An 11,209-nucleotide genomic window follows, 5' to 3' on the forward strand; every position below is an offset into this window, starting at 1 on the left:
TTTTACTAGCTACTGCAGACAATGGAGTTTGAGGAACAGTTTCATGTGCAGCATCCATATAGAACTCAGAGAGATCTGTAGTATTTCACAAAGAACAAGAAAAAGTGGATTTTAGCGGATGGAGACATTTAAGATAATAAATATCTGCTGTGTTGATATTTTGATGGCAGACAACACAGGTGCACCACTGACTGAAATAAACCTAGACAACAGTCAATCATCTGTTCTTTAACTTGTGGGACTTGTGTACTTCTGCCACTTACAACTTTATTGTACACATCAGAAGCCTTATGTTCACCATTTCCAAAAGTGTACATGTATGTGTGTGCGCAGGCTTTTATATTCCCTTAAGGAATAATAATAATCAATTTACATTTATCATCACCGTTGTGTAAACACAGAAGCACAGCGTAAGCACTGAGCTATGTGTGTGTGTGTGTGTGAGTGTGTCAGTGTGTGTGTGTGATGACCTTCACCCATCCGCCTCTTCCACAGTCGGTATGATGTATTGTTTATCAATACCTTTACACAGTAATGAATTGGGCAACAAGAACACCTGCAAAACATGTTCATTAGGCAAAACACACAATTCACAATTATGGCCTTTGTTTTGTGTGTGAGTGTGTGTGTGTGTCACTCATACATCACTTAGATTTATACAAGCTCACCAGAAAGCACAGGTCAGCCCATCATTTGTATTGATCTGCAATTAATTACCTCCATGTGCACAGATACACACACACACATGCACATTGGATAAATGCACAAAAGATATGTGTGAAATAATACACCCTGTATGTATAGTAAATATGTGTACCTTTATGTTATAAAAATAATGCGTCTTGTGTGTGTTCACATTTGCATTTTTTATATTTGTTTATTAGGAAGGACTATAAATGCATTCTGAATAAGTGAACAAATATATTGTATCTTTCAACATTTTTTATGCACAACAAAAAAATTAAATAGAAAATTACTTTAAGAGAATAGCTCATACAACAGTAGGTCAAGTCAAACAGTTTTATTATACTGTAGATATGTACAGAACACATAGAGGATTAAAATTGCATTACTTTCCTAAACAAAGTTACAGCAAAAAAAAACAAAAAAAAAACATAAGGTGATAGTTGACAAAAATAAACTAAATAAAATTGCACTAAACAAGGTCACAGATGTAGACGTACATGAGACAAGAGACACAAGACAATAGTGCAATAAGAATGTACCAGTTAGTTAAAGAGGGACTAACCGTTAGAAAGGAACTGACATAAACATACATGCTAACACACACACAACCCCAGTGTAACCTATGCAAAATCCTAATTGTATTTAGGGCTACATTCTGTCCACTTTCCTAAGCCTAATCCCAAATTACACTGTTTTTTTCTTATTTAGTTTTACTAATGTAACTTTATAAAGCACAACAAATAATCAAGTTAGGGTGTGGGTTTGATATTGGTATACTTGGGATCCCTAAAAGGTACTATATAAGTGTAAATTTCTCATTATAATCATCATCTAATTAAAATACCTATGCAGGGATTTTTAATTGTATGACAGTTTCAATTTTATGACATTCTATAGGCCTACAATTCTGAAGCACAAAATATGTTGTAGAAATGCTGGTGTCTATGTTTCGTCTGACGTGTTCGTATATCCTGTAACACTTTACATTAAGGGTACATTAATTAACAGTACCAAGGACGGAATATCTCAAATAGTTAATAACTGACACTTGGTAATACATTTTTAATCATTAAAATTATTTTAAATATTGTTTCAATTCATTAATAAAATTCAGCTGATTCAATTCAATTCAATTGCAACATAAAATGTGGCAGTATTTAATTATGTATTAACTAGTGTCAGTTATTAATTAGTTGACACATTACTTAACCATTTAACGATTTTATTACTGTGTTAAATACTGTTACTGTTTTTTTCGCACTATAAGGAGCACTTAAAATCCTTTTACTTTCCCAAAAATCATCAGTGTGCCATGTAATCTGGTGCATCTTACGTATGAATTTTACCAGTCAGGTTGTAAGGAGCTGTAAAGGCACTCTGCTGAAGTACAGCTTTATACAGGAGATTCAGTTTAGTTTTCGGGCAGTATTAGCATTACCCGCTAAGCAAGCTAGCTCTTTCGCCATTCAGAGGTGAGAATTATCGGCTTGTAGCCTGCTGCTAACCCCAGATAGCACTGCTCGAGCAGGATTAGCATTACCCGCTAACCATGCTAGCTCTTTCACGATTCAGAGGTGAGTATATCAGACTGTAGCCTGCATATTTACCATGTTAAAACAAGATACTTGGGATTAACCACTAGCTAATATCACTCAGGGTTACCAGAACACTCAGGATTCCTCAGTGTTATTATTGGTTAGCTGCTAATGCTAATGCTCCAGCGTTAGTGGAAGTCTGGAAATCTAAGCTTACTGTAAATAAACGGAAACACTTTACTCACCCAAATAAACAGTTTTCAGGAGAGAAATCTGTGTAGATTAACATCCAGCGCTGGTTTGACTTATTTGACTCCTCTAAAAATGTTTTTTTAAGAATTACAGTTTTGTTTACTTAACTTAGCTTAGCTTTGTTAGCTTTTAGAGACCTGCTGAATTAAAAGGGAAACATGACAGCACCCCTTTTCCTAACCAGTGGTGCTTAAATTGCGCCGTATAATCTGGTGCAAATCTGGTGTGTATGAAAATAGACCAGAACATAGACGTTTATTGATAGTGCACTTTATACATACTTCATTAAACATACTTTATTTGTGACGCTTATTGTACAGTATTACAGAAAAGAGTGTGTGTATATGCGACACCTACGAATGCACTGCCACTGGGACATGTGTGTGTGCTTTTTAACATTTGCTTTTTCTGTGTGTGTGTGAAGCAGTTTGTATATGGCTGTGTGTGTGTTTGTGTTTTAGTGTGTTGCTTATGTGTCACAGGACAAAAGCACACTTGTTAGTATGAGTGTGTGTGAAGAGGAGCAGCTTATCACATCGGAGCAGGTGTGAAGGAGACGGCGTGTGGGCGGACAATTACATACACATTCACACACACACACACACACACACACACAGAGACTCCCACTGTACGCTGTGATCAAAAGCGCTACAGTCTAGCTTCCTACAGGCCCACCGTTCACAGATGCACATTACTGTCTCCCTCCAGCAGTAAGTGACCTCTGTGTGTGCTGGGGTTACTCTCACAGATGCTGATTTGTTCCTTCTCACCAACAAAACAGTGTGTTTCCTGCATTTACACAATGGCTTTGAATAAGTTTTGCACATAAAACCCATTTTCTAACATTTTGTGACACTTTGGGAGCTTTTGTTCATAATTTATAAAGCAAATGAAGCCTCAACAGCAACAACAGAAAGGGAATTAATAAACACTGCCCTCAAAAACAACCAGAACACCCTAGCAAAAGCTTTACAGCGGCATATGAAACCCACAAACAGTATAAAAGCAACTAATGTAGGTACAGTTTAATTAATAATAAAAAGGACTGTATTTTTTGGATTATATGGTGCACTTAAAATCCTTTACTTTTCCTTATAACCTGGTGCACCTTATGTATGAATTCTACCAGTCAGGTTGTAATGAGCAGTAAAGCCACTCTGCTGAACTACAGCATTAATAAGGGAGTTTCAGTGAAGTTTCTCCAGCACTAAGGCTGGGTGCAGCAGCATTAGCATTAGCCGCTAACCGCAGTGCTAGCTTTTTCATAAATCAGATGCAATTTACTGCACTGTAAAGCGTTAACCATGTTAAAACAAGCTACATAGGACCAAAAATTAGCTGATAGCATTCTAAAGGTTCCTCAGTGTAGCGTTATCGGGCGGTATTTACCCCCGCTAGCACAGTGGTTATCGGCTAATGCTAATGCTAATGCTGCTGCATCCAGCCTTAGTGCTGGAGAAACTACTGAAAACTCACCTTTAGGCAAAATACTGAAAATCTAAGCTTACTGTAAATAAATGGAAGCACTTTACTCACCCAAATAACCCCCCCCCCCAAAAAAAAATGTTTATTTTTAAGAATTACAGTTTTGTTTACTTTGTTGACACTTTCCCCATTAGAAGGAAAACATGGCAACACCCTTGCTCACTGCAATGTAGGCATCCTCACTAGTGTCGCCTAATGCACCTTATAATCCGGTGTGCCATATAGTCTGAAAAATACTGTAGTAATTAATCAGTAAAAAAAAACAGATGAGCAATAAAGCGTGCAGGGAGATGCTCTTAGTGGTTCGTGAAATGATTTCACTTTACACAGTATTAAATTGCACATTCTAAATGAAAAAGAGTCCAAAAAAATCATTAAATCTGCCCAGGCTTCTCCCATAACTGCAGGTCAGCTCAGTGCACAGTGTGAAACATGAGAGCGATATCAGCGATGCTGAGTAAATATGAAACACATACTGTGTATCGTCTGTCTCCAATTTCCTTCCGCACTTTTTGCCCATTCTCACTTCCTTTCTCGATTGCTCTAATCGATACTCCACACCTAGCTTTATGTGTACATTGTGATAGGAATGAGCTGAAATGAGTGGAAGTGCATTGCCACCCCTTAAAAATATTAAAAAGTATAAAGTTTCTTATCTCTTATCTCATAAACAATGATAAGGTTTCTCATTCTAACAAAAAATGCCTCAGAAATTAAAAGATCTTTGAAAAAAAATTCAAAATAGTCAGAAAGGATTTCAATGTTTCTCAAACTAAAAAAGGTACCTTAAAATATTGAGACTTAAAAAAAAAGAAAAATTATATTTAAAAATGTATATAATTTAGAAGCATACTGGGATAAGATTTAAAAATAATGAGAAATGATCTTAAAAGGTTTAATCATGCTAGTGAGAAAGGATCTTGGAATAAAGTTAAAGATGCTTACAATTATGCAAAAGGAAAATAATAAGTAAGGATGTCAGAATAATGAGAAATCTTTAAAAAACAAGAAAGTTTCTCACAATAATGAGAAAGGATCAGAAAATAGGGAGGAAAAAAATCAGAAACTGGTAAAATTCAAATATAAGGCGCACCAGATTATGAAGCGCACTTGTGATTTTTTGGACAATTAAAGGATTCTATAAAGTGTGCATTATAGTGCAATTATGGTATGGTACTTTATAGCTTAGTAGGTAGTGTAGCTTTTATCAAATGTTAGCTATTAGATTCTAACATATCTACCTTTATGTATGATATAATGTAGCGTATTGCACTCAAAGGTTTATCATTTAGAACTCAGTCTCTGTGTCCGTGAACAAACCTCATATTTGGGTTCAGTTTTCGATTTCTGCCAGACCTGTAGAATCAAGAAAGCAACACATTATGCCCCAACTGAAGACATTTAAGAACACATAGGAAAACAAAATCATCTATCAGTCTTGTAATTTCTAAGGCTTTGGGACGTCAGCAAACCACAGTGAGAGTTAGTATTCACAAATAACATAGAACACTGGTGAACTCTCCCAGTAGTGATCAGCCTACCGAAATTACTCCAAAAGGCAAGGACATCTCATCCAGGAGATCCCAAAAGAACCCAAAACCCAGAACTTTTATCTCTCACTCCTGACTTTACTTATAGTAGACAGGGAACTTCCCAAACTCCATCCCAAAGTTATCTTGAGTTTCTCCTCTCTCATCTCCTCTTTCTAGATAACTATTATATGTTTCCAACTAGCAACAAGGTTTTCTAATAAAGAGGCCATATGTTAAAAACCATTACATAACAAAACCAGTGTTCTGAAATTGATGTTGGCATGACATCATGAAAGTGATGACTGCTGTTCCTCTGAATAAGGAGGATGAAAGGCTAGTTTCTGTTAAGTGTTTTCATTAGAACTAAAAGGGTTTTCTTCAGAGCTGCTGGCTTCTCTGCTATTGGTTGGCGTGATCTGAGATGCCAAGGGAAGGAGGTGTCGGGAGCAGCAGTTGATGATAAAGTGGTAAAATTTAACAGGTTTCCACCAATTAATGACTTCCATTTAAGGCTGTCACAATCATTACTGAACCTGATTCCCCACCTGAGACAAATCTAATTAGCTGGTAATTAGGTGATGTGTGCAATATATATATACAGAGAGAGAAAGAGAGAAAGAGAAGAAGAGAGAATGGCATTCCTTTGTCCAGTGTTTTTGTCTTTAGTTCATAGTTGTTATAGTCATATGTTATAGTAATATCGAAATCAACAGACTAAAAGTCTTTAGTAAGATTATTTTTATATAAAATGAGTCAAAATAATGGAAAAAAAAAGGAAAAAATATGTACATTTACTCTGATCAGCCATAACATTAGTATCTGAAAATTGATCGCCACAACACACTTGGTCATTAGAGGCATGGCCCCACAAGACCTCTGAAGGTGTCCTGTGGTATCTGTTACCAACCCATAACCAGCAGATCATTTACAGTCTGTAATCCCATAAGCATCAGTGAGATTTTGGTTCCCATTAGCTTCCTAATGTTCTGGAGATGTTCTGACCCAGCAGTCTAGCCATCATAGTATGGGTCTTGTCAAAATGTCTTAGATTCTTACGCTTGATCATTTTTCAACTTTAACACATTTTCATTTCAATTTCAAGGACTAACTGTTGTTCAGTTGCAGCCTAATACACCTCCAACCCCTTGACAGATGGCGCAGTAGATAAAGATAATCAATATATGCATGTAACTGCAATTAATAGTCCAATAATTAGGGAAAATCACCTTTTGTCAGCAATCCAGTGAACACATTTACATGCACTTGGGTAATCAGATAATGGAAAAATTCTGGGTTTTCATAAGTCAGCCAACCAGCCACAAATCTCACAAAAGCAAGTGACATAAAGTACACTTTGTGCAGCTGGAAACGGGCTAATAGCATTTACTAATTATGGGCGTTTTTTGGGCATAACCTAAAATATTCCATTCCCATTAAGAGCCAGGTGTGATCTGACTTTGGTGGATTGCTATTGTAATGGCGTAGTGCAGGGGTGTCAAACTAATTTTGGCCGAGGGCCACATTGGCATATTGGCTGTCCTCTGAGGGCCAGATGTAACTTATAAATGTAATAAAATGTAACCAAATGTAATATAAAATGAATGTAATTACTCCTTAATGTTAAATAACTCTCAATATATTATTTATTCAATCAAATATTACAGTTGCATGGAAAAAATGTTTGCTTGTTGCTCTATTAACATAAATCCTTTTAATTTGTCATGTTATGAAATCCAAAAACTCCATCAATCAAGAACCAAACTATTCAAGTGAATAGAAATTACATCAAGTACAAGTTATATTAACTTTGATCAAAACGTTTGATACTGAAATAAGGCTTAATAAATATAAAATCAAAAATTGTGAGCTGTGAAGAACATTAGCAGTTCCTCACCCAACCACTAGTCGGAGCTGCAGCAGCACAAGCCCGCAGTCTTTACTAAGTCAGAGCTACAGGCCAGCCACGGGCTACAGAGCTCAGCTGAGCCAGTCTGGAGCGTTTTTAAAATGTTTAAGTTCTTCTGTGTATGAAATAAAGATTTTTAACCCCACTAACCGGATAATACAGCTCTCTACAGTTCATCTTTCAGCCCAAGCAGCTAACAGCAGCAGTTTAGAACAGCCGTCACGGAATCACTGCTCGGATTACATTAAAAACAGGTCAGTTAGCGCGCTGCTAACCTCATATTTTTTTATAACTACGGAGTTTATTGGAGGTTATTGAAAGGGTTATTGGGGGCAGAAATCAGTAAAGGCTGGTTAGATAAGTGATTCACGTCCTCGTCCTTTGCTGAGGTGAAACTGCGACTAGCGCTGTCACAGTGATGCTTATTAATGTCATTAAAACAGATTTTGTCAGGTATTGTCTTATAAATATTTACACATAACTTATATCTCTCCTAAAAAGCGTTTATTTTGGTCAGTAACACTCTTCGTAACACAAAAGGCATACCGGTCTTTCGCCTTGAAGCACAGCCGTCCGTCTGCATCAACTTTTTTTTTTTCTGGACATTATGGGATAAACATTTGTATGTCTCAATTCCATCCGCGAAGTTACGCCTTCCCTCCGGCAGGGTTTCCACATCAATGACTACACTGCCGTGTAGTGGCAGTAAGCCGTAACTTTGCGGGTAATACAATCGACAAGCATTGTGGGAAATGTAGTTTTTGGTCAAAGAACGCTCCTGACCTATTTATTATAGACACTAAGATCTTACAAGGTCTCGCGGGCCACATAAAAGGACGTGGCGGGCCACATCTGGCCCGCGGGCCTTGTGTTTGACACATGTGGCGTAGTGCTTCTGCACTTCTCAGCAGATAAAACTGACCTGCATGTTCACTCTGCGAAGGTGCGCGACCAAGTCATTTATGGGAACAGCAATGATATTTTATTTAGTGTTCTGTTTATTGTAATCATTTGACTGTTAATGTCCGTCTAGGCTGTTTCCAGTCTTTGGTGCACCTGTGTTTTCTGTCGTCAAGATAGCAATACACACCTCATCTGCAGACCACCACACCCATCAGCACAGATATATTTGTAAGCTCTGTTGCTTTTTAAACAATGCAGGTGAAAGGTGTGAGAATAGACATTTGACAGGGTGTAAGATAGCAATGAGCATTGCGACACACATGACATGATGTTTCAAGACCTGGGCTGATGTTGGGGCCTTCTCCACAGACTTTAACTTAATGTTGTAATACTTAATTGTTGAAGTCTATTAAGATTTAACAATATATTTATTTTAACTAAATTTAAGTAGATGTAGAACCACTTTAAAACCTTTCAAGTTCTTCATGCTAACACATCTCACTGTATAGGCTTTATGAATATGTTTTCATAGTTTGGCTGCTTTTCCAACCAATACAACCTGAGGCTGCACAGACTAACTGTGGCCTGGTGCTTTTGCCTAACCTGCTTCGCCACCATTTAAGTTCAGTGTTAATAATTCAATAATAAGAGATTGGTCGAAAATGGTCTCCATGGGAGAGTTCCAAGGCAAAACCACTGCTGGCCAAAAAGAACACAACAGCCTATCTCACATTTGGCAGAAAACATCTTGATGATATCCAGGATTTTGGGTAAATATTAGGACTGACGTGACAAAAGTGGAACTTTTTGGAAGGTGTGTGTCCCGTTACATCTGGCACAAAACAAACACATAATTTCATGATCTTAAACAAGTCTTGCTGGAAAACCATCCAATGTGGCTGAATTAAAACAGGAGTGAGACAAAATTCCTCCTCAGAGATGTGAAAGGCTCATTGCCAGTTATATGTAAATCTTGATTGCTGGATAGTTTTTTTTTTTCCCCTTTAATACATAAAATTATACATAATACAATATTATTAAAAAGATTTTTATATTTACTCTGGTTATCTTTGTCTGATATTAAAGTTTGTTTGATAATCGCAAAAATATCAGTATGACAAAAACGCAAAAACAAAAGAAATCTGTGAGTGGAAAATACTTTTTCATGCCACTGTATAGCTTGCTAAAGCACTTTATTTTAATTTTTTTATCTGCCTTTAAAAAATAAAATAAAAATAAAATTGTGTGCTGTCCAGTGTCTGGTGCCTCTCTTGTAACCTGTTGCAGTAGCTGAGCTAAAGAGCCGTTTGCTGTGGTTTATCAGCAGCCTGGGTCACAAGTCTCAGTGCAAGAGGACATATACTGTGAGATATCAGAACAGTGCACTGTCATAACACAGCTGAGACCATTCCATTTCCCCCCATCTTTCTCTCTCAGTCTCTCTCCCTCCATCTCTTTCTGTCTCTCTATGTCTCTCTGCCTGTCTTTCACAGAATAGATTTGTCACCGACTCTCCGTCTCTCTCCATCTCATCAAAATTTACCCCTGTCATGGAATGTGAGTAGAATCTGCTCCTTCTCTCTCTCTAACTCTCTCTCTCTCTCTCTCTCTTTCTCCTTTTCTGTCTCTCCACTGTCATCTGTGACACACACTGTGCACATGTGTGTAATTGTGTGTGTAAGTATGTGTGTGTGTTAGAAGCTTCCTGCCATAATAAAGGCTTGTTATTTCAGTTGTCATGGTGAAGGCAGGTCTTTCTCTGCGTGACAGACGCTGACGCGACCGGCATTGTGGGAAAACGACAGAGCGCTGGCGTCCCTCCCACCGGCATGACAGAGTGCAAATTAAACAGTCTCACCTGGGTGCGTCAGGTAGCAACACACATGTGCACCCATTGACATTCGGTTCATCATTAGCGCAGACTGGAGTGAAGACTCTGTCAGTCAGCGCTGCTGCGGTGAACCTGCTTCACCTGTGGCCTTCACTCATCACCCCCCCACCATCACAACATCAGCATTACTGACTGATCTGAGAGCTGAAGGAATCTGCATTTAACCCTCTGAAGGAGTTTAGATGCAATCAGATAGTGAAAGGACCAGTGAAAAGTATCAGTGAAAGGTTTGTACACACCTTCTGATTCAGTGTTTTTATTTTTACTTATTTTTTCTACATCGTAAATGAATGCTGACGTCATCCAGACAAAAAAACGAACACATAAGAAATCATGTAGTAGCTTAAAAGTGTTAAACAAACCAAAATACTCATTAAAACAGTTAAGCGACTCTTATCTGGGTAGCTTTAAACTTGCAGTATCTGAGGCTGATAACTTATCCTGTGCAACAGACGTAACTCTTTGTCTTCCTTTCCTGGTGTGGTCCTGATGAGTGCCAGTTTCATCATAACGTCTTTGCAACTGCACTTGAGGATACTTTTTGAGGATAAGTTTTAAAGTTATTTTTTTACTTGAATGTCCTTCCTAATTACTAGTAAAGCCTATATAAGGGTGCAAGCATAAATTAACATGTTAAATGAATTGTCTTTCCTATTGTATCTAATCTATTGTATCTAAGGTGTAGACGCATTGTTTCAGACTAGATTTGGTCATTAAGCTGAACATGTAGAAGCTGCATGATGAGATTGTTTAACGTTGAGTGCTCTCTCTGTCAATATTTCAACAAAGCTGTATGTTAAGGATGCTGAAGGGCAACTGAGAAAAGAGTCATGAAAAATTTACCAGGTGAACATGCTGTGTGTCTGTGTGTGTGTGAAAGAATTAGCTATTGTGTACATTCTCCTGGTGGGTTTCTTCAGCATAACCTTGCTCCGACTTTATTAGAATACTCTTGTGTTCTTTGTCTTGTATTTTTATTCACTGGCCACTTTATTAGAAATGTCTTCCACTAGCAGGT

This window comes from Astyanax mexicanus, chromosome 7 (genome assembly GCF_023375975.1).
Source record: "Astyanax mexicanus isolate ESR-SI-001 chromosome 7, AstMex3_surface, whole genome shotgun sequence".
NCBI classification, from domain to species: Eukaryota; Metazoa; Chordata; class Actinopteri; order Characiformes; family Acestrorhamphidae; genus Astyanax; species Astyanax mexicanus.